The sequence below is a fragment of the Lissotriton vulgaris genome, chromosome 1_1 (assembly GCF_964263255.1).
Source record: "Lissotriton vulgaris chromosome 1_1, aLisVul1.2, whole genome shotgun sequence".
NCBI lineage: Eukaryota > Metazoa > Chordata > Amphibia > Caudata > Salamandridae > Lissotriton > Lissotriton vulgaris.
In genome coordinates, this window is record NC_141685.1 from 782,277,009 (window position 1) to 782,298,509 (window position 21,501).

Consider the following 21,501-nt stretch of genomic DNA (forward strand, 5'->3'; position numbering starts at 1 on the left):
TATAATGGGGCCCCTGCATACGCGATCCATCGATTACAACTGGTGCAGAACCAGGCGGCCCGCCTGATCCATGGCCTACCTAAACATCATCGAGTCACTCCACTACTCAAAACATTGCACTGGCTCCCTGTGAGAGAGCGCGCCCTGTTCAAACTTGGCTGTCTCACGTACCAGGCTAGATCGGGCACTGCTCCTGAATTCATCTGCTCTGCCATCAAGCCATATTATCCAGGCAGAGAACTTTGCTCGGCTCATTTGGCCCTCCTTACCATGCCTCGCTATAAAAAGCAGAAGGCAGGCGGAGCGAGATTCGCCGTCCTGGCTCCAACTTTTTGGAATTCCCTCCCGGTTACCCTGCGCACCTCACCGTCTTACCCTCTGTTTCGGAAGAATCTCAAAACCTTCCTTTTCACGCAAGCCTACCTGACCTAATCTGTCCTGCACCACTAGCGCCAAGAAACCGCTGGGTAAACGATCGCTGTACAAATGCTTTTAAATTTAAATTCAAATTCAAATCTATTCCTGCTTTCCTTGCCGAAGTCAGAGATTACTCCCAGATATCTGGCTACAAGCTCAATAACGACAAGTGTGAGATTTTGCCCTTGACGAAGTTCACATTTAAGCCTGATTTTACTACCTCCAACTTTACATGGAGTTCTTCACACATTAAATACCTTGGCCTACATATCACCCCTTCTATTTCAAACACGGTCTCCCTTTGTTCAAATAAATGTATTCAAAAACTATTGGACTTAACGTCTAGATGGCATCCCCTTTATTTATCATGGTGGGGCCGTCTTGATACAATTAAAATGATGCTATCCCCTATGGTCCTTTACACTATTTCTAATATTCCTGTTTCCATCCCCTCTAAATTTTTCAGGAGAATCAACTCAATTTTGGCATCTTTTCTCTGGAGCAACAAAAAACGTAGAATGTCCCTTGCTCGGCTTATACATCCCATAGCAGAAGGCGGAGTTAATTTCCTAGATTTCCCAGTTTATCATAAGGCGTTTCTGTTACGACAGGCTTCCCTCTGGTTGCAAGACCCGATTTCCCCTTGCCCCTTATGGGCTAAACTTGAACGCCTCTTTCTCTCCCCTTTCTCCCTTGCTGAATATCTTTCATTTTCACGCAAGCCTTCATCTATTCCCACTCCCATTCACAAATTCACCGTTAAATTACTTCTATCTTCTTCTCCTGCTCCGCCTGCGACCATTGCTGATTTCCTTACCTCCACCATTTGGCATAACACTTCCCTCTTGATACGTGATAAGCCCTTTTACTGGAAGTCGTGGCGACACAGAGGGCTAATCTGGGTTTCCCAACTATTCTCACATTCTTCTTTCATACCCTTCCCTATTCTCCGCACCACCTATGGTTTGCCTGCTTCTTTTACCCACAAATATCTTCTTCTTAAAGAGGCTGTAATGGCAACTTACGCCCGTCTCTTGCACGCACCTTCCCCTTCTTCTTCTCCTGTCCCTGCCTCACTACTTCATTCCTTTCTACACACTACTGCTAAAGCCTCCTCCATTTACAAACATCTTCATACTAAAGACCCAAATCTACTGTGGAGGAATGCTGGGAACAAGATTTTGCCGCATCTTGGTCCATTCCTTTATGGGATAAGATCTGGAATAAGATTCGCAAGTCCTCTAGGGCCGCGACCCTGAAACAAACCTTGTTCTTCATTTACAATAGACTTCTTTGCACGCCATTTGACCTTCATAAATGCTTTCCAGCCACCCCACACATTTGCTGGTCATGTTCTTCCCCGCAAGCGACTTTATTTCATATGTTGTTCCTATGTAAATCTGTTCATGACTTTTGGTTGCAGGTTTGGGCCCAAATTAATGTAATGTTTCATACTTGCTTTCCTTTCTCTTACACTAACGTTTTCTTAGGAAGTCTTTCTCCCTGTTGGGAGGATGCAGAACTTAACACTCAGATTATTGATTTATTGTTAGCTGTTGCGTTTCAGCAAATGACAGTCAATTGGAAGAATTTTATTAACATTTCTTTTAAAGCATGGTGGTATAACGTTTGCCATAATCATAGACTGGATACTGCTTTTGTTTTTCCTGCCCACATGGCAGCAAAGCACATGAACTTTTGGCTTCCTGTTACGCTTTATCTTGATGTATGTGCTAAACGTTCGTTTCACCCACAACCTTCACAGCAAGAAGTTCTCAAGCCCCCTTGAATGCCCCCCGCATTCCGTTTCTTCTGCATTATCAACTGTATGTACTTCCTTTTGCATAATTGTATTTCTACAATTGTTGTTTTTATTTTATTTAGTTTTGATGCTTATGGTTAGCTTTCATTGTTTATAACCCTATTATGCCCATTGCTTATTGATGTACCTGTACTTACTACTTTTCTCTATATTTTGTATTGACACCTTGTTCCTTTCTCCTTCCCCGAATAAGATTCTTTTTTTTTTTACTCAAAAAAAGTGAATCAACACAGAAATTCAACAGTGGAAACTGATAAGAGCCCCCTATGAAACTATATGAAATACTCGTGATTTCACAAGCAAAGCACAAGCGCTGTGCAGGCGAAACCTAACATAGGACCAACCTTTGATGTACCACTGGAGAGTTGTAGAGATACCCTTCTAGTGGCTAAGTTACACATGTGAAATCAGAAAAACTGGCTCTGCCTTCTCCGCTCGATTACATTGTGTGATCCTAGGCAAAGATTTTATCTCACTGAGCCTCCTTTGTCTTCATTATTGCATAGAGCGCATTGAAATATGTGAGTGCAGGGTGTGCGCTGTACAAAAAGCTATCTTATGCTTGATTTTATAGACGATAATATTGCTCCATCTCTAATAAGAATCGAGGTCACATCTAGGGTACAGATGGATGTCAACTGAGTTATCTCCTAGTTGATTAATGACATTGTCACCAGGTGCAGGAGGCAGGAATGTTCTTAAGATCATGTTTAAAAACTATAACTCTTATAGATGCCTCTCAATGCAGCCATTGAGGTGGGATAGCCAATAAGTGAATGAAAGAGTCGAGCCGCAGCCAAGTCAAGAGTTGGCTCTGGCTCGAAGAGCTCGTGCGCAAGTCGTGCCTCAAACTATTTGGCATGTAAATCATGCAACAAAAATAATGCTAAAATATGGCATAGTGTCTTTAAATTAAAAAATCAAATAGCTTTTACATGCATAAGAATTTCACCTTAGTACATCAGATTGCATCTGTGCACGAGAAGAATGTATTAAATGTAATCGTTTTGAAAGGAAAATTAGACACTTTCCTGCTCCGCCGTGGTGACAATGAGTAAACTAAAAAGAAAGTAATCTCTCATGTGTACCCTATATGTAGCATAGATTCTTATTATATACAGAGCAACATTATAGTTTATTGAAATGGTTTATAAAATCAAACAGAAGAGGTTTTTGAACTGTGCACCTCTTGAACCTCCTTATTAGATGCTCTGATCTGTGACAATGACCAAAAGGAATGCTGTGTGACAACCTGTTTGCCCAGGAGCACACAATTTGGTCAAGCAGGAAAGCCGGGATGGATCGCAGTTTCATTTTTCCATGCAGGCCAATTCATCAACTAGATGGGTATCACTTTCTGAAATCAAAGGTTAGGTTTTGTCCTTAATGTTTCGAAGAGGAGAGTAGCCCATAGTCCACTTTCTTATTCACGGTAGTGTCACATAGCCCAAAGCTTTCACACGGAAATATAAGAACCTCCCAGCAGACTCAGACTACTTTAGACTTCTTTTATGTAACCGGGATTTGGAGAATTGATGGGATGTGGGACCCAGGGCGGGATTTGAACTTTGTCCCCCATGTTATATAGGCAGCTTGTGTCACTAAGCCACGTGGCCTCTCTTCAAAGTTCGGCTCGTCTTGGGCTCAAGGTTCCACGTGAGCCTCGAGCCCGGCCAAAGCCAAGCATCAGACTCGAGCCTGTCTCGCGCTTTTAGTGTCTCGCTCACCTCCATCCAGTGATATGCTCGGATGTACTGCTATTAGGCCGAAGAGCTTCCGCGTGTTAAAGAACTACAGTTTAAAAAAAATTACATTGCTAACACTTGATCATATTTCTATACGATATTTGTTGCATGATTCAAATGCCAAATATCTACAAGGCTCGGCTCACGTGCGAGAAACCCTTGGCTCTGATTTGGCAGTGGCTCTGCTCCCGCTTGTTGGCTCACCCCCTCTACCTTCCTTCAGTAATTGTACGAGTCTCCTTTCAGACACACCTGGGGCTGCCCCCAGCAGTCCTCCATCAGCCCTCTGTCCAAACTGGCCTTTCGAGTCCCTCCGCCCTCCAGCCTGCAGTACCACCGTGCGTTCACACCCCTTCACCCCATTCTGATCTTGGTCACATGGGCTGCGGTGGAGTGTGTCACCGTTGCTACCTGAGGGCAGTTTTATAAAAGCCGTTCTCTGCTGCACCATTCTGAAAAGTGGAAACGCTCGGGAAAGAGAGTCCTGCGTCCGTTCCTGCGTCCGTTCCTGCCACCGCACATGTTCAGGTGAGGAAACGCCACCCGCTGGGGAGGAAGGCAGAAACCGAGACCATTTGTCGACAACACTCACTTGGTTGCAATAACATCTCTTACACTGTGGCAGGGCACAATTTGATGTAAAGGCACTCTCTGGATTGTTTAGACAGCACTGACTGTACAATTTGGTGACCCTGCCAGAGCTCTTCTGTAGCTGCACCTGCTTACGGTTCTTGACACTCAATGCACATAATGCCGTAGGAGAATTCTAGTATATTGTATTGTGATTGCATGTATATACTTAATAAAAGTAACCCCTGCCCTGCCTTTTAAGAATATTGCAAGTCACCAAGGAGTTCCTTTATAAGGTAATGGAACTCTAAAGCGATTTGTAGTGTCTTTTTAATTCATGGCACAATGTATTTTATTCCATATAATACAAGGTCACGCCATCACCCTTCTGTAAACCTCCTAAATCCTTGCTGTTTTGCTTTTACATATGAAATAGATAACATGTTTGCAGACATGAAGAATGAAAGCAGAATCTGCAGTGTGAAATTAAATGCATCAAAAAGCATTTCGTAATTATTTAGTCATTTGTTGCAAAAATATCTATCAGTTTAATGTAAGTCATATAAAAATTATGTCGCTGAGAATGTTTACAAACATGCAGAGATATTCTATCTTTCCTGTAACAACCTATAGAGTGTAAAATACAAACATGTTGCCATAAATAACTTCTTTCTGCTAAACACTGTTCCTTTTAGAAAGACATATTAAAAAAAAAAGAAGAAGGAAAAGCCGTTCTCAATTCAATTCAATTCCTAAAGCTTTATTCGGTGCATATAAAAATGACCATAAAAGCACATGAGCGACACATAGGATAACAGATATTGCAGAATTTAACAAAAATTCTGACATAAAATTTAAAACAACATACTTTTCCTGGCAATAATTGATTGATTTAAAAAGGTAGCAGTAAAAAAGCATATATCTGCAGATTGCATATTAAAAATTAATTTCATTGCATCTTTAATAGTACGTGAACCATATTTGATAAACAGAGGTTTTAAATAGGCAATACGAAAACTCTTGTAAAGTTTACATATCAATAAAAAGTGCAAGGTGCTCTGCTTTGATAGACCATCACATGGACTGGGTCCGGTCGGATACTTTTTAAGGTGGGGCGATGCCACCAGATGGTGTGCCAGCCCGAACCTAAGTCTCATAAGTACAAATCTATAATATGGTCTGGTCACCATGGCTAAATATAGGGGGTAACCTTCATTAACAATAGGGCTATTGTAAAACAGAGTGGAAGACAGAACCCCGGTCTTTAATGACCGCCTCCTCATTCTATGTGCTAGGAATGTTGACTACAGCTCACTTTTGGGTATTGCGGTAGCAGCACATGGATCGGCCCGTCTGTCTCAGATCTTAGCCGCAAATCTAAAAACCCCGTGAGCATTTTTAGCCATTTTATTACGGACATTGGTAAGTTCATTAGACCATTTTCTATCTTTTGAAAAGTTTATTCCCAAATAACAAAATTTATCTACATGTTGCACTTTTTGGCAGTCAATAAAAAATGCATTAGACAACCTTCTTTTGGCCCCACAGGTCATGGTATGCGTTTTTCCTTTGTTGATAACCAGTTTCCTGTCCTTAATAAAAACAGAGAATCTGTCAATCAAACGTTGTAAACCAATGGGGTTTCTCGATAGTAGCACGGCATCGTCCGCATATAATAACACCGGCACTATGACCCCATTAACCTGGGGCGCATCAGCATTAATAGTTTTTAAAACTGCATCAATTTCATTAATAAATAAGGTAAAAAGCAGGGGGGGCAAGAACACAGCCTTGTCTAATACCTCTATTAACACTGAATTTAGGGGTACACTCTCCTTTAACGCCATAGCGCACGCTTGTTTGTAATTTTTCATATAGCCTGGCCAGAAAGAAGATGATGTCCTCCGGTGCCCCAAGCTGTAACAGGGTTGGCCATAAGATGGAATGGTCTACCAGATCAAAAGCACTGCTTAAATCTGCTAAGCAGAGATAAAGTGAACCTTGTTTGGCCTGGGTATACTTCCCGATCAGTAGATCTAAATTTATACACTGATCGAGTGTACCCCGTCCTTTCCGGAATCCATACTTGCTATTGGCCAAAATCCCCTCTCTCTCCACCCACTCTTCCAATCTAGCCAACATTACTCTACTCATGATCTTAACTGAGGAGTCTAAAAGAGAGATGGGGCAGTAGTTTTTAACATCTGACCTGTTGCCCTTCTTATGTATCGGGATTATAATTGACTCCCCCCAGGTTAAAAATGTTAAAATGTTAAAATAGTTTTATATAGCGCACAGCTACTCTGGAGAGTGTCCCGGCGCTTTAATAGAAACTAAGAAACAGACATTGGGGGCGAAAAGGGACCGAGCATAGGACCTACTGGACAAAGAGCCAGGATTTTAGCTCCCTCCTGAAACCCAGTACAGTCGCGTTGGGTCTCATGGACACTGGCAGGGCGTTCCAGAGCTTGGGAGCCAGATAGCCGAAAGAACGTCCACAAATCCTGGCCCGTCTAATTGATGGAACTTGAGCCAGAGCCAAGGAAGCTGACCGTAACATCCTCAAAGGCAAATAGAAAGCCAAACGGTTTCTAATATATTTAGCTCCTGTGCCATGGAGCGCCTTGAAGGTCAGTGTGAGAGCCTTAAAAGCTACTAGTTTTTTAATGGGGAGCCAATGAAGATTTTTTAATAAGATAGTCGCACTGGTTCTGCGATGAAGCCCATAGATGGCTCTAGCAGCAGCATTCTGCACGACCTGCAGGCGAGAAAGAAGAAACTCCGGCAGGCCCAGGTAGAGAACGTTGGAATAGTCCAAACGTGAACCAATGAGACCCTGGACAGTAACCTTCCGATGGCAGAGGGTCAGCAAAGGAAGAAATTTCCTCAGCATCTTAATGAAACCGAAGCATTTGCCAACAAGACCCAAGACCTGAGGCTTCAAGATAAGACCGTCCTCTATCTGAACCCCCAGATTCTTAGCCTTGGAGGACACAGCTGCGGGTGGAAACATGGCCGGCAGCCACCAAGACTGCCATCTGGGGTCGGCGGGACAGCCGAAAAACAGCAGCTCCGATTTGTCGGAGTTGCATTTCAAGCTGTGCCATTCGAACCAGTTAAAGACGGCTCCCAAACAGCCTCTGATCTGCCCGCCATCGAAGTCTGACCCCTTCTGACTGGTAAAAAGAAGCTGGGTGTCGTCATCATAGGACACGATCTGGGCGCCGAAGGACTCCGCCAGAGCTGCCAGGGGTGCCATATAGATGTTAAACAGCGTAGGGCTCAAAACAGAGCCCTGAGGCACCCCTAACTCAAGAGGTGGCATCTTGGCGGAGAACGGAGGGGCCCAGACCGTTTGCCGGCGACCGGCAAGAAAGGACTTAAACCATTTAACACCGCTCCCCGCAGCCCAATCTCCCTAAGTCTTAAAAGAAGACTGCCATGGGGAACGGTGTCAAAAGCCGCCGACAAGTCCAACATAACCAGCATGGCCTTACCTCCCGCATCCAACACCTCTCTGATGGCATCAGTAACCTCCAGTAGAGCCATCTCCGTACTCATGTTGGCCCGATAGCCCGACTGAGTATCATGGAGGATGTTATTGCTCTCAAGGAAGTTCGCAAGAGAGGAGTGAACGTGCTTCTCCACGACTTTAGCCAAAGCCGGGAGGAGGGAGATAGGCCTATAGTTGGCATGCAGCAGAGGGTCAAGATTAGGCTTCTTCAGAAGCGGCAGGATCAAGGCATGTTTCCAAGCCTGAGGAACAACTCCAGAGTTCAGCGAACAGTTGAGCACAGGGTTTATAAGCTCATTAATGGCAAGAGCCATTTTTGCCAGAACCTTCGCTGGACAAGGATCCCGCGGAGAGCCGGATTTGAGTTTAGAGATCAGATCCAGAGAGGAGGCAAGAGAGAGAGAGGGAAAAGTAGCCAGGACAGGACCATCACCCGGGAGTGATGCAGAGATAGGGGCATATATATCGGAGGGGATCACCAAAAGTGGAAAGGGGAAATGAATCTTGGATAGTCTTAATTTTGAACGTGAAGAAAGTGGCCATAAGAGACACCCAGGGTTCAGAGTGATGATGTGTGGGCAGAGCCGAGCTGGGAGAGATGAATTCCTTGACAATAAGGAAAATTTCCTTACTGGCAATAGCAGCAGCATCTATTCTACGAGCCAAATAAGCTTTCTTCTCCACCAAAATACTACCATGATATCCCTTGATGGCCTCCCTATAAACGATCTTATTCAAGGGGTCGTAATGACGGCGCCAGGCTCTTTCCGCTTTCTTACAGCTACGGCGCAAAACAGCCAGGGAAGCTGAAAACCAAGGGGCAGATGTCCGAATACAGTTTTTGCGGACAATATTGACAGGGGCTAATTCGTCAAAACGCTCCGTCAGCCAGCTCTGCAGGTGGTCAATATCGACCTCAAGACTGCCTGACAGCTGGCAGGGATGTAAAGTGAGAGCTTGAGCCAGCATGTCCGGCGATACTCGACTGAAAGCTCTTGACGTTTGACGAAGACACTCTGAGGGTCGAGAAGTGGACTTGTTAGTCAAGGGAAACTGGAATTTGATAAGATAATGATCTGACCATAAAACCGGTTCAGGGGGAGATACAACAATAGGAGTTGTAGAAAACACCTGGTCTAGGGTATGCCCTTTATTGTGTGAGGGCGTAGTAATGAAGGGAATAAGATCTAGAGGGGCAGTTGCATCCATTAGCTTGACGATGTCTGCATCAGAACTTGTGTCCATGTGAATGTTGAAATCCCCCAACAACAGGCACTGATCTGTTTTAGACATATAGCTGCAGCGGCAGCGTGAAGGTCTTCATAAAATGAACTTAAGGGTCCTGGGGGTCTGTAGACTAAGAGCCCTGCACAGGTCTGATGAGGGGATATAGATAGAGAAAACCCCAATGATTCACATCCCGAGATGTCATCGGTGGGGACTAAAACACAAGGGAAGCTTTTGTCAACTATCAGGGCTATCCCACCTCCTCTGCCCTGAAACCTGTCTTTCCTGAAGATGACATAATTTGGGGGGATGGCTGCCGCAAGGTCAGGTCCCGAACAGCCAAGTCTCGATGAGGAAAAGGCATAAAGGTTTAGAGTCAGCTAGAAGATTATAGATATCCTGAGAGTGTTAGCTGAGAGATCTCGTATTAAGCAGAAGGCAGGATAGAGATTTGGGCGGGTCTCGGGAAGACAGAGCAGGTGGTACAGCCAGGCCCCATCCACAAGCAGAGCAGCGTTTTTTACAGGCATACTTCCCAGGAAAGTTTTTATGACAGTTACCAGCATTTCCTCGTAGCGAAAGAAGCTCCGCAGAGGTGTAAGTACGCATACTTTGCAGGAACGACCGAATAGAGAGTGGTAAAAGAGCCGCCCGCACCCGTCCGCTTCTGAGACGCTGACGGGCGCAGACGGGCTTTCCTTAGGCGCTCCTTTGGCGCGATAGTGGGCGTGCTCGCACCGCACGTCAGCTGTGCGGAAAAAGGCGCCTCTAGTTTTATACCAATCAGGCTACAGGTGAGAAGACCGCCCCACTGGTCCGCCGACCAGCATGTCAGCAATCCTCCCTAAGATGGCCGCTGATGCAAAGTGCAGCCTCCCAGCCTACCAGTCCCAGGATGCCTTGCGGTCCCTAGTCAGCCCAGCAAGGTATGGGGAAAGGTGATCGTGAAATTCCACTGCGATGCTGTTGCCACCCAGCAAGGCGAAGAAGTGCAGTGAGAAAGGTGCAAAAGTCAGGGGCAGGAGACCACACGGCTAATTCGCCTCAGGTGGGAAAAAAAGAGGAGAGCAGGGAGAGAGGAAGTATGCCTTCAGGTAAGGCAGGGACGAGAGAAACACAGCGCTAGCAGTCAGCGCGCTAACTGGAACAGTGAAGCACTATCCAAACGCGCTCGCAGTCAGCGCGCGATAGCACTAATGCAGGTTCACAGGATGAAATTAAAAATAAAGTTTAAAATAAAGTTTAAAAAGCACTATTGATCAGCGCCAGTAACAAATAATTAAAAAAGCACAGCAATGATCCTGAATGCCTCAGTCCCAAACACACCCAGCATACACCTCCTATTGCAGGGGGGAGGGTACTACGGCAGTCCGGGCCAGCTTCTGCTCAGTTTTATACCAATCAGGCTACAGGTGAGAAGACCGCCCCACTGGTCCGCCGACCAGCGTGTCAGCAATCCTCCCTAAGATGGCCAATGATGCAAAGTGCAGCCTCCCAGCCTACCAGTCCCAGGATGCCTTGCAGTCCCTAGTTATCCCAGCAAGGTATGGGGAAAGGTGATCATGAAATTCCACCGCGATGCTGTTGCCACCCAGCAAGGCGAGGAAGTGCGGTGAGAAAGGTGCAAAAGTCAGGGGCAGGAGACCACCCGGCTAATTCGCCTCAGGTGGGAAAAAAGAGGAGAGCAGGGAGAGAGGAAGTATGCCGTCAGGTAAGGCAGGGACGAGAGAAACACAGCGCTAGCAGTCAGCGCGCTAACTGGAACAATGCAGCACTATCCAAACGCGCTAGCAGTCAGCGCGCAATAGCAGTAATGCAGGCTCACTGGATGAAATTAAAAATAAAGTTTAAAATAAAGTTTAAAAAGCAATATCGGTCAGCGCCAGTAACGAATAATTAAAAAAGCACAGATGATCCTGAATGCCTCAGTCCCAAACACACTCAGCATCCGCCTCCTATTGCAGGGGGGAGGGTACTACAGCAGTCCGGGCCAGCTTCTGCTCAGTTTTATACCAATCAGGCTACAGGTGAGAAGACCGCCCCACTGGTCCGCCAACCAGCGTGTCAGCAATCCTCCCTAAGATGGCCGCTGATGCAAAGTGCAGCCTCCCAGCCTACCAGTCCCAGGATGCCTTGCGGTCCCTAGTCAGCCCAGCAAGGTATGGGGAAAGGTGATCGTGAAATTCCACTGCGATGCTGTTGCCATCCAGCAAGGCGAGGAAGTGTGGTGAGAAAGGTGCAAAAGTCAGGGGCAGGAGACCACCCGGCTAATTCGCCTCAGGTGGGAAAAAAAGAGGAGAGCAGGGAGAGAGGAAGGATGCCGTCAGGTAAGGCAGGGACGAGAGAAACACAGCGCTAGCAGTCAGCGCGCTATCTGGAACAATGCAGCACTATCCAAACGCGCTCGCAGTCAGCGCGCGATAGCACTAATGCAGGCTCACAGGATGAAATAAAAAATAACGTTTAAAATAAAGTTTAAAAAGCACTATCGGTCAGCGCCAGTAACGAATAATTAAAAAAGCACAGCAATGATCCTGAAGGCCTCAATCCCAAACGCACCCAGCATCCGCCTCCTATTGCAGGGGGGGAGGGTATGGGGGTATCGGTACATACAGCTGCATTAAAAACAATAGCCAAAATAGGGCTCCACATCTCCGGGGCTGCTTTATAGATATCGATGGGTACCCCGTCTGGCCCCTGGGCCTTCGCCCCCTTGCTTGCGCAAATACCTAGTTCGACCTCACGAACAGTGATGTCCAAAGGCACAATCGGCCAGTTACTAGGGTTGGTGTCATAGCAGTTATCAGATTTAAAAATCATGGAAAAATGGGAAATCCACCCCTCGCTAGAGACGTTCGAGGTAAGCTTCGGGATAGATTCCGCCTTGAGGAAAGGAGAGTTGACCGTGGCCCAAAAAAGGGCACAATTAGACAGTTCAGCGGCTTGATTTAGAGTTTCCCAAGCCTGCTGCTGCAACTCTCCTTTCCTGCGTTTCAGAGCGGATTTGTAATCTGATCTCAGCTTAATGATTAATTTTGTATCCCTGGGGCTTAACTTGAATGCATGTTTTAATTCCGTTAAGAGTGTGGTACAAGTATGATCGAACCAACCCAGTCTATGCTTAGATTGCACTCCATCAGGTCTAGTGAACCTAGCATCTATGCATTTATTAATGCCATTAAAAACATCTAAAACCCGGTCTGGTTCATTATTATTATTTAGGATAAGGGTAATATCTGTAATAGAGCTCAATAGTTCATCAGATTTTTCCCCTTTCCATCTCAATCCAACTCCATTAGGCCTCTGTGGTTCAATATTCGTTACAGTTCTCCCTGGACAGACAGGCCTGCCTCCCCAGATTGTAGTTTCTAAGATAATACAATTATGATCGCTCAAAAAGGAGACTTCTATCCTAGGGGCCTGACAACAGGGGACAATATTAGAAGAAACAATTACATGGTCTATGATTGAACTAGTGTACCGATTCTTAAACGTAGGGACAGTCTGACCATTTTCATCTTTTTAGTGGTTTAAGATTTCCAAACCATGGTCACCCATGAGTTAGTTAAGTGTTTCTCCGTAACTGTTATGGCGGAAATGCAGATCATCCAGACTAGCATTATTTTTGACCCCACAGACTTTTTGGGTTGACATTTCACAAATCGGGATGTTAAAATCACCCACCCAAATAAAATCAAAAAGAACATTAGATTCTGCAATCAAATTATCAATGGCAACGGCCAGGTCCTTTACAACTTGCATCCTAGTATTATCAAAGATATTGTTATAAAAATTAAGAAGGAGTACATTACGGCCTTGTCTCTCATGGAGCCAACGGATCTGTACATGAGCACCCACGGTCAAATACCTTTTTACAGTTATAGACTGATTAATAGAAACTAAAATCAAAAGTCCACCTTTGGCTCTTCCTGTCATAGCACCCTGTGCTAATAAATTATATGAGACAAACCCCTCATAGTTAACAAAATCCATACACCACGTTTCCTGGAAACAGACAATGTCATAGAGGTTAATCAAATTCATCCAGCCCAAAACATCGCCCTTAGAGTTCAACCCGGCGATATTCCAGCTAACGACAGATAAGCCATTTTTACCACCAATCCCAATACTATCTAGAATGGGCACTTCATGTTGTACAGCCCCTACATTATGATCACCATTTTGCATATCCTTATTAACTGCTTCTGCACTCGAATAGACCATAGATAATGGTCCGGGATCTACAGATTGTTCCCTTGCTTCAACAACCTGGCAAGCTGGGATCACCTCAGGGTTGGAACAGCAATCTTGGCTGACTCAATCTTTAGCATCTAAGGTGCTTAGGGCTTGGTAACGATTTAACACTAGTACCTCAACTGCAGGACATAAATTGGTACGTTTGTTAAGGGTAGAGAGGCCTCCTCTATCTTTGTCAGAGGGTCCATTAATGATATGACTATAGAAGAAACCAAGTTGGCGTAGACTTATACCCTTCTCAAAATATGGTAGCGAAGTCGCTCTTAGCAAGGTAGTTGCATCATGTTGAGGATATTTAAAATGAACAATAACACAGTCGCCTCCGCTGCTCTTTCGGGAGTTGCCAATCCAATTAACCCATCTAGTGGTGAGAATCTGATTTGAATAGTTCATAGGGAACCCACATTGTTTATGGAGCCAGAACACTGTTTTATTTTTAAGTGAATCATGCGATTCCTGTTGGTTCTGGTTCAAATAATGTTCAAAAGGTGGCACATTTATTAGAACAACCACATATTGGGCACAATCTGGGGGTAGGTTAATGGTATGGCTTCTCTTGACTTCTTTCGACGTCGGACCGCTCTCAGGTTCTACTACTACCCGGTTCTTCTGGCATCCTGTCGATTGGGGATTAGGCTTGCCTGTTACTATCACGTTCGTCTCCCCGCTACAATCGACAGCTGGGTTAGATATACTTAGAGCAACGTTACTGGCCCTATATCCTTCACCCTTGTCCCTAGGTCTCATCGCCAATTCAATATGGGCAGATAATTGGTCACCTAACCTAGAAACCTCATTAGAGATAAAATCTAGCTTTTCTGTTAGAGGTTTGATTACATTTTCTATTTTGGCACCCATAATGCTGACTAACAGATCAAACTGGTCAGCATTAATTTTTACTGTGCTTGGGTTATCCATTGACTCATCTCCACCTAATGTGCTTGTTGGGGGTGTTTTAGCTCCCTTTTTATTATAATTTCCTCCATGTTTTGTTTGGGTTTTTCTACAGCCCCTTCTTGTTCTAGGGACTGGGGACCTCTGGGTAGGAGTATTAGAGATATCAACCAGTCTAGTAGGTGTTATTGGTGTTTGGACTAGAGCCTCAGGGGTGGTACCAACTAAATTGCTAGATTTCCTACTATTATCTATGGGTGGTACTGCCAGGAGTGTCGAGGGAATTGTTGGCAAACTCTCTAAACCCAGCGATAATCGCCGTTCTGTTTTGTCAATTTCAGTGTTTATTTTATTTACTGCTTTTACCAGATAATTGTCGAGCGCAGCACTAGCCAGCTCAAGAGGCGTTTTATTTCCCTTTCGTTTTGACATATTTGCAATAGGATGCTAAATATAAATTATATTGGATATACAAAAGCTATTATGAATGAGAGAAAAATAAAACTAGTTAAACTACAGCCCGAGATTCCTCATTAGCAGAAAAATAAAATACGGAAAATACAACAGAAACTTTATCGTCCCCTCATACAGTCATTAATGGCACTTGTGAGTCTCACTTCGTTGTTGTTAGGGATCCTAATGTTCAAAAGCCAAGGAGTCCGGCCCAGCCCAGCCACGTCCAGCCTCGGACGGCCTCAGACGACCTGCCCTTTTCCCGGGCTTAGCCCGGCGACGCCCGCGCGCGTCCAGCGACGCCCACGCGCTTTCCGTGACGCGGGGGCTGTTGTCCGATTTAAAGCGCCTCCGGGCGCAGAAAGGGCAGGTGCGGCTTCCTGCCGCTGGGGCTCCTGGGACTAGTAGTCCCCGCTCACAGCGGCCGCGCCTGGATGGAGTGAGGCTTGCGGTGGCGGGGGGAGACTGGCAGCGGTGTCAGGGATCCTGTTGGCGTAAGGTAATGCTGCCCCCAAAGTTCACGAGACGCCTGCTCCACCGGGGCTCTCGTCCGATTTAAAGTGCCTCCGGGCGCGGAAAGGGCGGGAGCGGCTTCCTGCCGCTGGGGCTCCTGGGACTAGTAGTCCCCCACTCACAGCGGCCTCGCCTATATGGAGTGAGGCTTGCGGCGGTGGGAGAGACCGGCAGCGGTGTCAGGGATCCTGTTGGCGTAAGGTAATGCTGCCCCCAAAGTTCACGAGACGCCCGGAAACCAGTTCTCATTTTAGTTGTTTGTAATATAGTTTTAATTATGCTCTGGGACCGGTCTTTCAACTTAGTTGCTGGCAGGAGGCATTATGAGGTAGCAACTCAACTGTTATAAGTTATACATTTGAGCAGCTACTTTCATTAGTACAGGTGACTTGAGGAATCAGCTGTAAAAAGAAAATTATAGATGTTCTTCGTATACAGGGATTGCAAGCTCCCATGTAATATATAATGCTGTATACCCCTGATGATGTGCTGAAACACTTTTGTGGGTGGATAGCACAGCACACTGTAGTCTGTGCTTTACTGAAAGAGTCTGGGTTTGCAGTGTGGCTTTTGTGGAGAGAGTTTTGGTGATGCACATGGAAAACAGAGTTGTGCTTTCATCATGTTGTATGCCAATCTGTCTGGCCTTCTAATGGAGGACAGAGATCTGTGAGCATGCTTGAGCTTATAAATATGCAAACAAAACAGGTGATGGACCGAATGTGGATCAATGTCACACACTCACCCCAGTCCGAAGATCTGGGCCCAAATCCATCGTTTTTTTGCACTCCACACCACCCTGGGTTAGACAATGGCGATATGCAAATCAGCTCTGACCCTGTGCCCCATGGGAACAGTCCAGTCCGAACTACAAAAGCCATGTCCTTCCCAGAACGGAATCAAGCATCCGAGGACCGGACCGGTTTCGAGGTAACACCTCTCATCAGCCCGGCTAGCTTGACTCCAGTGGTGTGGAGTGCCTGGGACCCACGTCTGGGCATCCCCAGCGCACTTAGGGCGGAATATGCAAACAAAACAGGTGATAGACCGAATGTGGATCAATGTCACACACTCACCCCAGTCCGAAGATCTGGGCCCAAATACATAGTTTTTTTGCACTCCACACCACCCTGGGTTAGACAATGGCAATATGCAAATCAGCTCTGACCCTGTGCCCCATGGGAACAGTCCAGTCCGAACTACAAAAGCCATGTCCTTCCAAGAACGGAATCAAGCATCCGAGGACCAGACCGGTTTCGAGGTAACACCTCTCATCAGCCCGGCTAGCTTGACTCCAGTGGTGTGGAGTGCCTGGGACCCACGTCTGGGCATCCCCAGTGCACTTAGGGCGGAATATGCAAACAAAAAAGGTGATGGACCGAATGTGGATCAATGTCACACACTCACCCCAGTCCGAAGATCTGGGCCCAAATCCATCGTTTTTTTGCACTCCACACCACCCCGGGTTAGACAATGGCGATATGCAAATCAGCTCTGACCCTGTGCCCCATGGGAACAGTCCAGTCCGAACTACAAAAGCCATGTCCTTCCCAGAACGGAATCAAGCATCCTAGGACTGGACCGGTTTCGAGGTAACACCTCTCATCAGCCCGGCTAGCTTGACTCCAGTGGTGTGGAGTGCCTGGGACCCACGTCTGGGCATCCCTAGGGCACTTAGGGGGGAATATGCAAACAAAACAGGTGATGGACCGAATGTGGATCAATGTCACACAATCACCCCAGTCCGAAGATCTGGGCCCAAATCCATCGTTTTTTTGCACTCCACACCACCCTGGGTTAGACAATGGCGATATGCAAATCAGCTCTGACCCTGTGCCCCATGGGAACAGTCCAGTCCGAACTACAAAAGCCATATCCTTCCCAGAACGGAATCAAGCATCCGAGGACCGGACCGGTTTCGAGGTAACACCTCTCATCAGCCCGGCTAGCTTGACTCCAGTGGTGTGGAGTGCCTGGGACCCACGTCTGGGCATCCCCAGCGCATTTAGGGCGGAATATGCAAGCAAAACAGGTGATGGACAGAATGTGGATCAATGTCACACACTCACCCCAGTCCGAAGATCTGGGCCCAAATCCATCGTTTTTTTGCACTCCACACCACCCTGGGTTAGACAATGGCGATATGCAAATCAGCTCTGACCCTGTGCCCCATGGGAACAGTCCAGTCCGAACTACAAAAGCCATGTCCTTCCCAGAACGGAATCAAGCATCCGAGGACCGGACCGGTTTCGAGGTAACACCTCTCATCAGCCCGGCTAGCTTGAATCCAGTGGTGTGGAGTGCCTGGGACCCACGTCTGGGCATCCCCAGCGCACTTAGGGCGGAATATGCAAGCAAAACAGGTGATGGACAGAATGTGGATCAATGTCACACACTCACCCAAGTCCAAAGATCTGGGCCCAAATCCATCGTTTTTTTGCACTCCACACCACCCTGGGTTAGACAATGGCGATATGCAAATCAGCTCTGACCCTGTGCCCCATGGGAACAGTCCAGTCCGAACTACAAAAGCCATGTCCTTCCCAGAACGGAATCAAGCATCCGAGGACCGGACCAGTTTCGAGGTAACACCTCTCATCAGCCCGGCTAGCTTGACTCCAGTGGTGTGGAGTGCCTGGGACCCACGTCTGGGCATCCCCAGCGCACTTAGGGCGGAATATGCAAACAAAACAGGTGATGGACCGAATGTGGATCAATGTCACACACTCACCCCAGTCCGAAGATCTGGGCCCAAATCCATCGTTTTTTTGCACTCCACACCACCCTGGGTTAGACAATGGCGATATGCAAATCAGCTCTGACCCTGTGCCCCATGGGAACAGTCCAGTCCGAACTACAAAAGCCATGTCCTTCCCAGAACGGAATCAAGCATCCGAGGACCGGACCGGTTTCGAGGTAACACCTCTCATCAGCCCGGCTAGCTTGACTCCAGTGGTGTGGAGTGCCTGGGACCCACGTCTGGGCATCCCCAGCGCACTTAGGGTGGAATATGCAAACAAAACAGGTGATGGACCGAATGTGGATCAATGTCACACACTCACCCCAGTCCGAAGATCTGGGCCCAAATCCATCGTTTTTTTGCACTCCACACCACCCTGGGTTAGACAATGGCGATATTCAAATCAGCTCTGACCCTGTGCCCCATGGGAACAGTCCAGTCCGAACTACAAAAGCCATGTCCTTCCCAGAACGGAATCAAGCATCCGAGGACCGGACCGGTTTCGAGGTAACACCTCTCATCAGCCCGGCTAGCTTGACTCCAGTGGTGTGGAGTGCCTGGGACCCACGTCTGGGCATCCCCAGCGCACTTAGGGCGGAATATGCAAGCAAAACAGGTGATGGACAGAATGTGGATCAATGTCACACACTCACCCAAGTCCAAAGATCTGGGCCCAAATCCATCAATTTTTTGCACTCCACACCACCCTGGGTTAGACAATGGCGATATGCAAATCAGCTCTGACCCTGTGCCCCATGGGAACAGTCCAGTCCGAACTACAAAAGCCATGTCCTTCCCAGAACGGAATCAAGCATCCGAGGACCGGACCAGTTTCGAGGTAACACCTCTCATCAGCCCGGCTAGCTTGACTCCAGTGGTGTGGAGTGCCTGGGACCCACGTCTGGGCATCCCCAGCGCACTTAGGGCGGAATATGCAAACAAAACAGGTGATGGACCGAATGTGGATCAATGTCACACACTCACCCCAGTCCGAAGATCTGGGCCCAAATCCATCGTTTTTTTGCACTCCACACCACCCTGGGTTAGACAATGGCGATATGCAAATCAGCTCTGACCCTGTGCCCCATGGGAACAGTCCAGTCCGAACTACAAAAGCCATGTCCTTCCCAGAACGGAATCAAGCATCCGAGGACCGGACCGGTTTCGAGGTAACACCTCTCATCAGCCCGGCTAGCTTGACTCCAGTGGTGTGGATTGCCTGGGACCCACGTCTGGGCATCCCCAGCGCACTTAGGGTGGAATATGCAAACAAAACAGGTGATGGACCGAATGTGGATCAATGTCACACACTCACCCCAGTCCGAAGATCTGGGCCCAAATCCATCGTTTTTTTGCACTCCACACCACCCTGGGTTAGACAATGGCGACATGCAAATCAGCTCTGACCCTGTGCCCCAAGGGAACAGTCCAGTCCGAACTACAAAAGCCATGTCCTTCCCAGAACGGAATCAAGCATCCGAGGACCGGACCGGTTTCGAGGTAACACCTCTCATCAGCCCGGCTAGCTTGACTCCAGTGGTGTGGAGTGCCTGAGACCCACGTCTGGGCATCCCCAGCGCACTTAGGGCGGAATATGCAAACAAAACAGGTGATGGACCGAATGTGGACCAATGTCACACACTCACCCCAGTCCGAAGATCTGGGCCCAAATCCATCGTTTTTTTGCACTCCACACCACCCTGGGTTAGACAATGGCGATATGCAAATCAGCTCTGACCCTGTGCCCCATGGGAACAGTCCAGTCCGAACTACAAAAGCCATATCCTTCCCAGAACGGAATCAAGCATCCGAGGACCGGACCGGTTTCGAGGTAACACCTCTCATCAGCCCGGCTAGCTTGACTCCAGTGGTGTGGAGTGCCTGGGACCCACGTCTGGGCATCCCCAGCGCATTTAGGGCGGAATATGCAAGCAAAACAGGTGATGGACAGAATGTGGATCAATGTCACACACTCACCCCAGTCCGAAGATCTGGGCCCAAATCCATCGTTTTTTTGCACTCCACACCACCCTGGGTTAGACAATGGCGATATGCAAATCAGCTCTGACCCTGTGCCCCATGGGAACAGTCCAGTCCGAACTACAAAAGCCATGTCCTTCCCAGAACGGAATCAAGCATCCGAGGACCGGACCGGTTTTGAGGTAACACCTCTCATCAGCCCGGCTAGCTTGACTCCAGTGGTGTGGAGTGCCTGGGACCCACGTCTGGGCATCCCCAGCGCACTTAGGGCGGAATATGCAAGCAAAACAGGTGATGGACAGAATGTGGATCAATGTCACACACTCACCCAAGTCCAAAGATCTGGGCCCAAATCCATCGTTTTTTTGCACTCCACACCACCCTGGGTTAGACAATGGCGATATGCAAATCAGCTCTGACCCTGTGCCCCATGGGAACAGTCCAGTCCGAACTACAAAAGCCATGTCCTTCCCAGAACGGAATCAAGCATCCGAGGACCGGACCAGTTTCGAGGTAACACCTCTCATCAGCCCGGCTAGCTTGACTCCAGTGGTGTGGAGTGCCTGGGACCCACGTCTGGGCATCCCCAGCGCACTTAGGGCGGAATATGCAAACAAAACAGGTGATGGACCGAATGTGGATCAATGTCACACACTCACCCCAGTCCGAAGATCTGGGCCCAAATCCATCGTTTTTTTGCACTCCACACCACCCTGGGTTAGACAATGGCGATATGCAAATCAGCTCTGACCCTGTGCCCCATGGGAACAGTCCAGTCCGAACTACAAAAGCCATGTCCTTCCCAGAACGGAATCAAGCATCCGAGGACCGGACCGGTTTCGAGGTAACACCTCTCATCAGCCCGGCTAGCTTGACTCCAGTGGTGTGGAGTGCCTGGGACCCACGTCTGGGCATCCCCAACGCACTTAGGGTGGAATATGCAAACAAAACAGGTGATGGACCGAATGTGGATCAATGTCACACACTCACCCCAGTCCGAAGATCTGGGCCCAAATCCATCGTTTTTTTGCACTCCACACCACCCTGGGTTAGACAATGGCGATATGCAAATCAGCTCTGACCCTGTGCCCCATGGGAACAGTCCAGTCCGAACTACAAAAGCCATGTCCTTCCCAGAACGGAATCAAGCATCCGAGGACCGGACCGGTTTCGAGGTAACACCTCTCATCAGCCCGGCTAGCTTGACTCCAGTGGTGTGGAGTGCCTGGGACCCACGTCTGGGCATCCCCAGCGCACTTAGGGCGGAATATGCAAGCAAAACAGGTGATGGACAGAATGTGGATCAATGTCACACACTCACCCAAGTCCAAAGATCTGGGCCCAAATCCATCGTTTTTTTGCACTCCAC

At 47.6% G+C, this 21,501-nt stretch overlaps 1 protein-coding gene across 1 annotated transcript in view; it reads left to right on the plus strand.

The window, feature by feature from the left end:
- The first annotated feature begins 4,387 nt into the window (after positions 1–4,387).
- Positions 4,388–21,501, plus strand: part of LOC147747820 (dimethylaniline monooxygenase [N-oxide-forming] 2-like) — a 286,573-nt gene continuing 269,459 nt past the window's right edge. The window contains exon 1 of the mRNA XM_086956221.1: positions 4,388–4,512. The gene's annotated coding sequence lies outside the window, so the exon portion shown is untranslated. The remainder of the gene's footprint in view (positions 4,513–21,501) is intronic.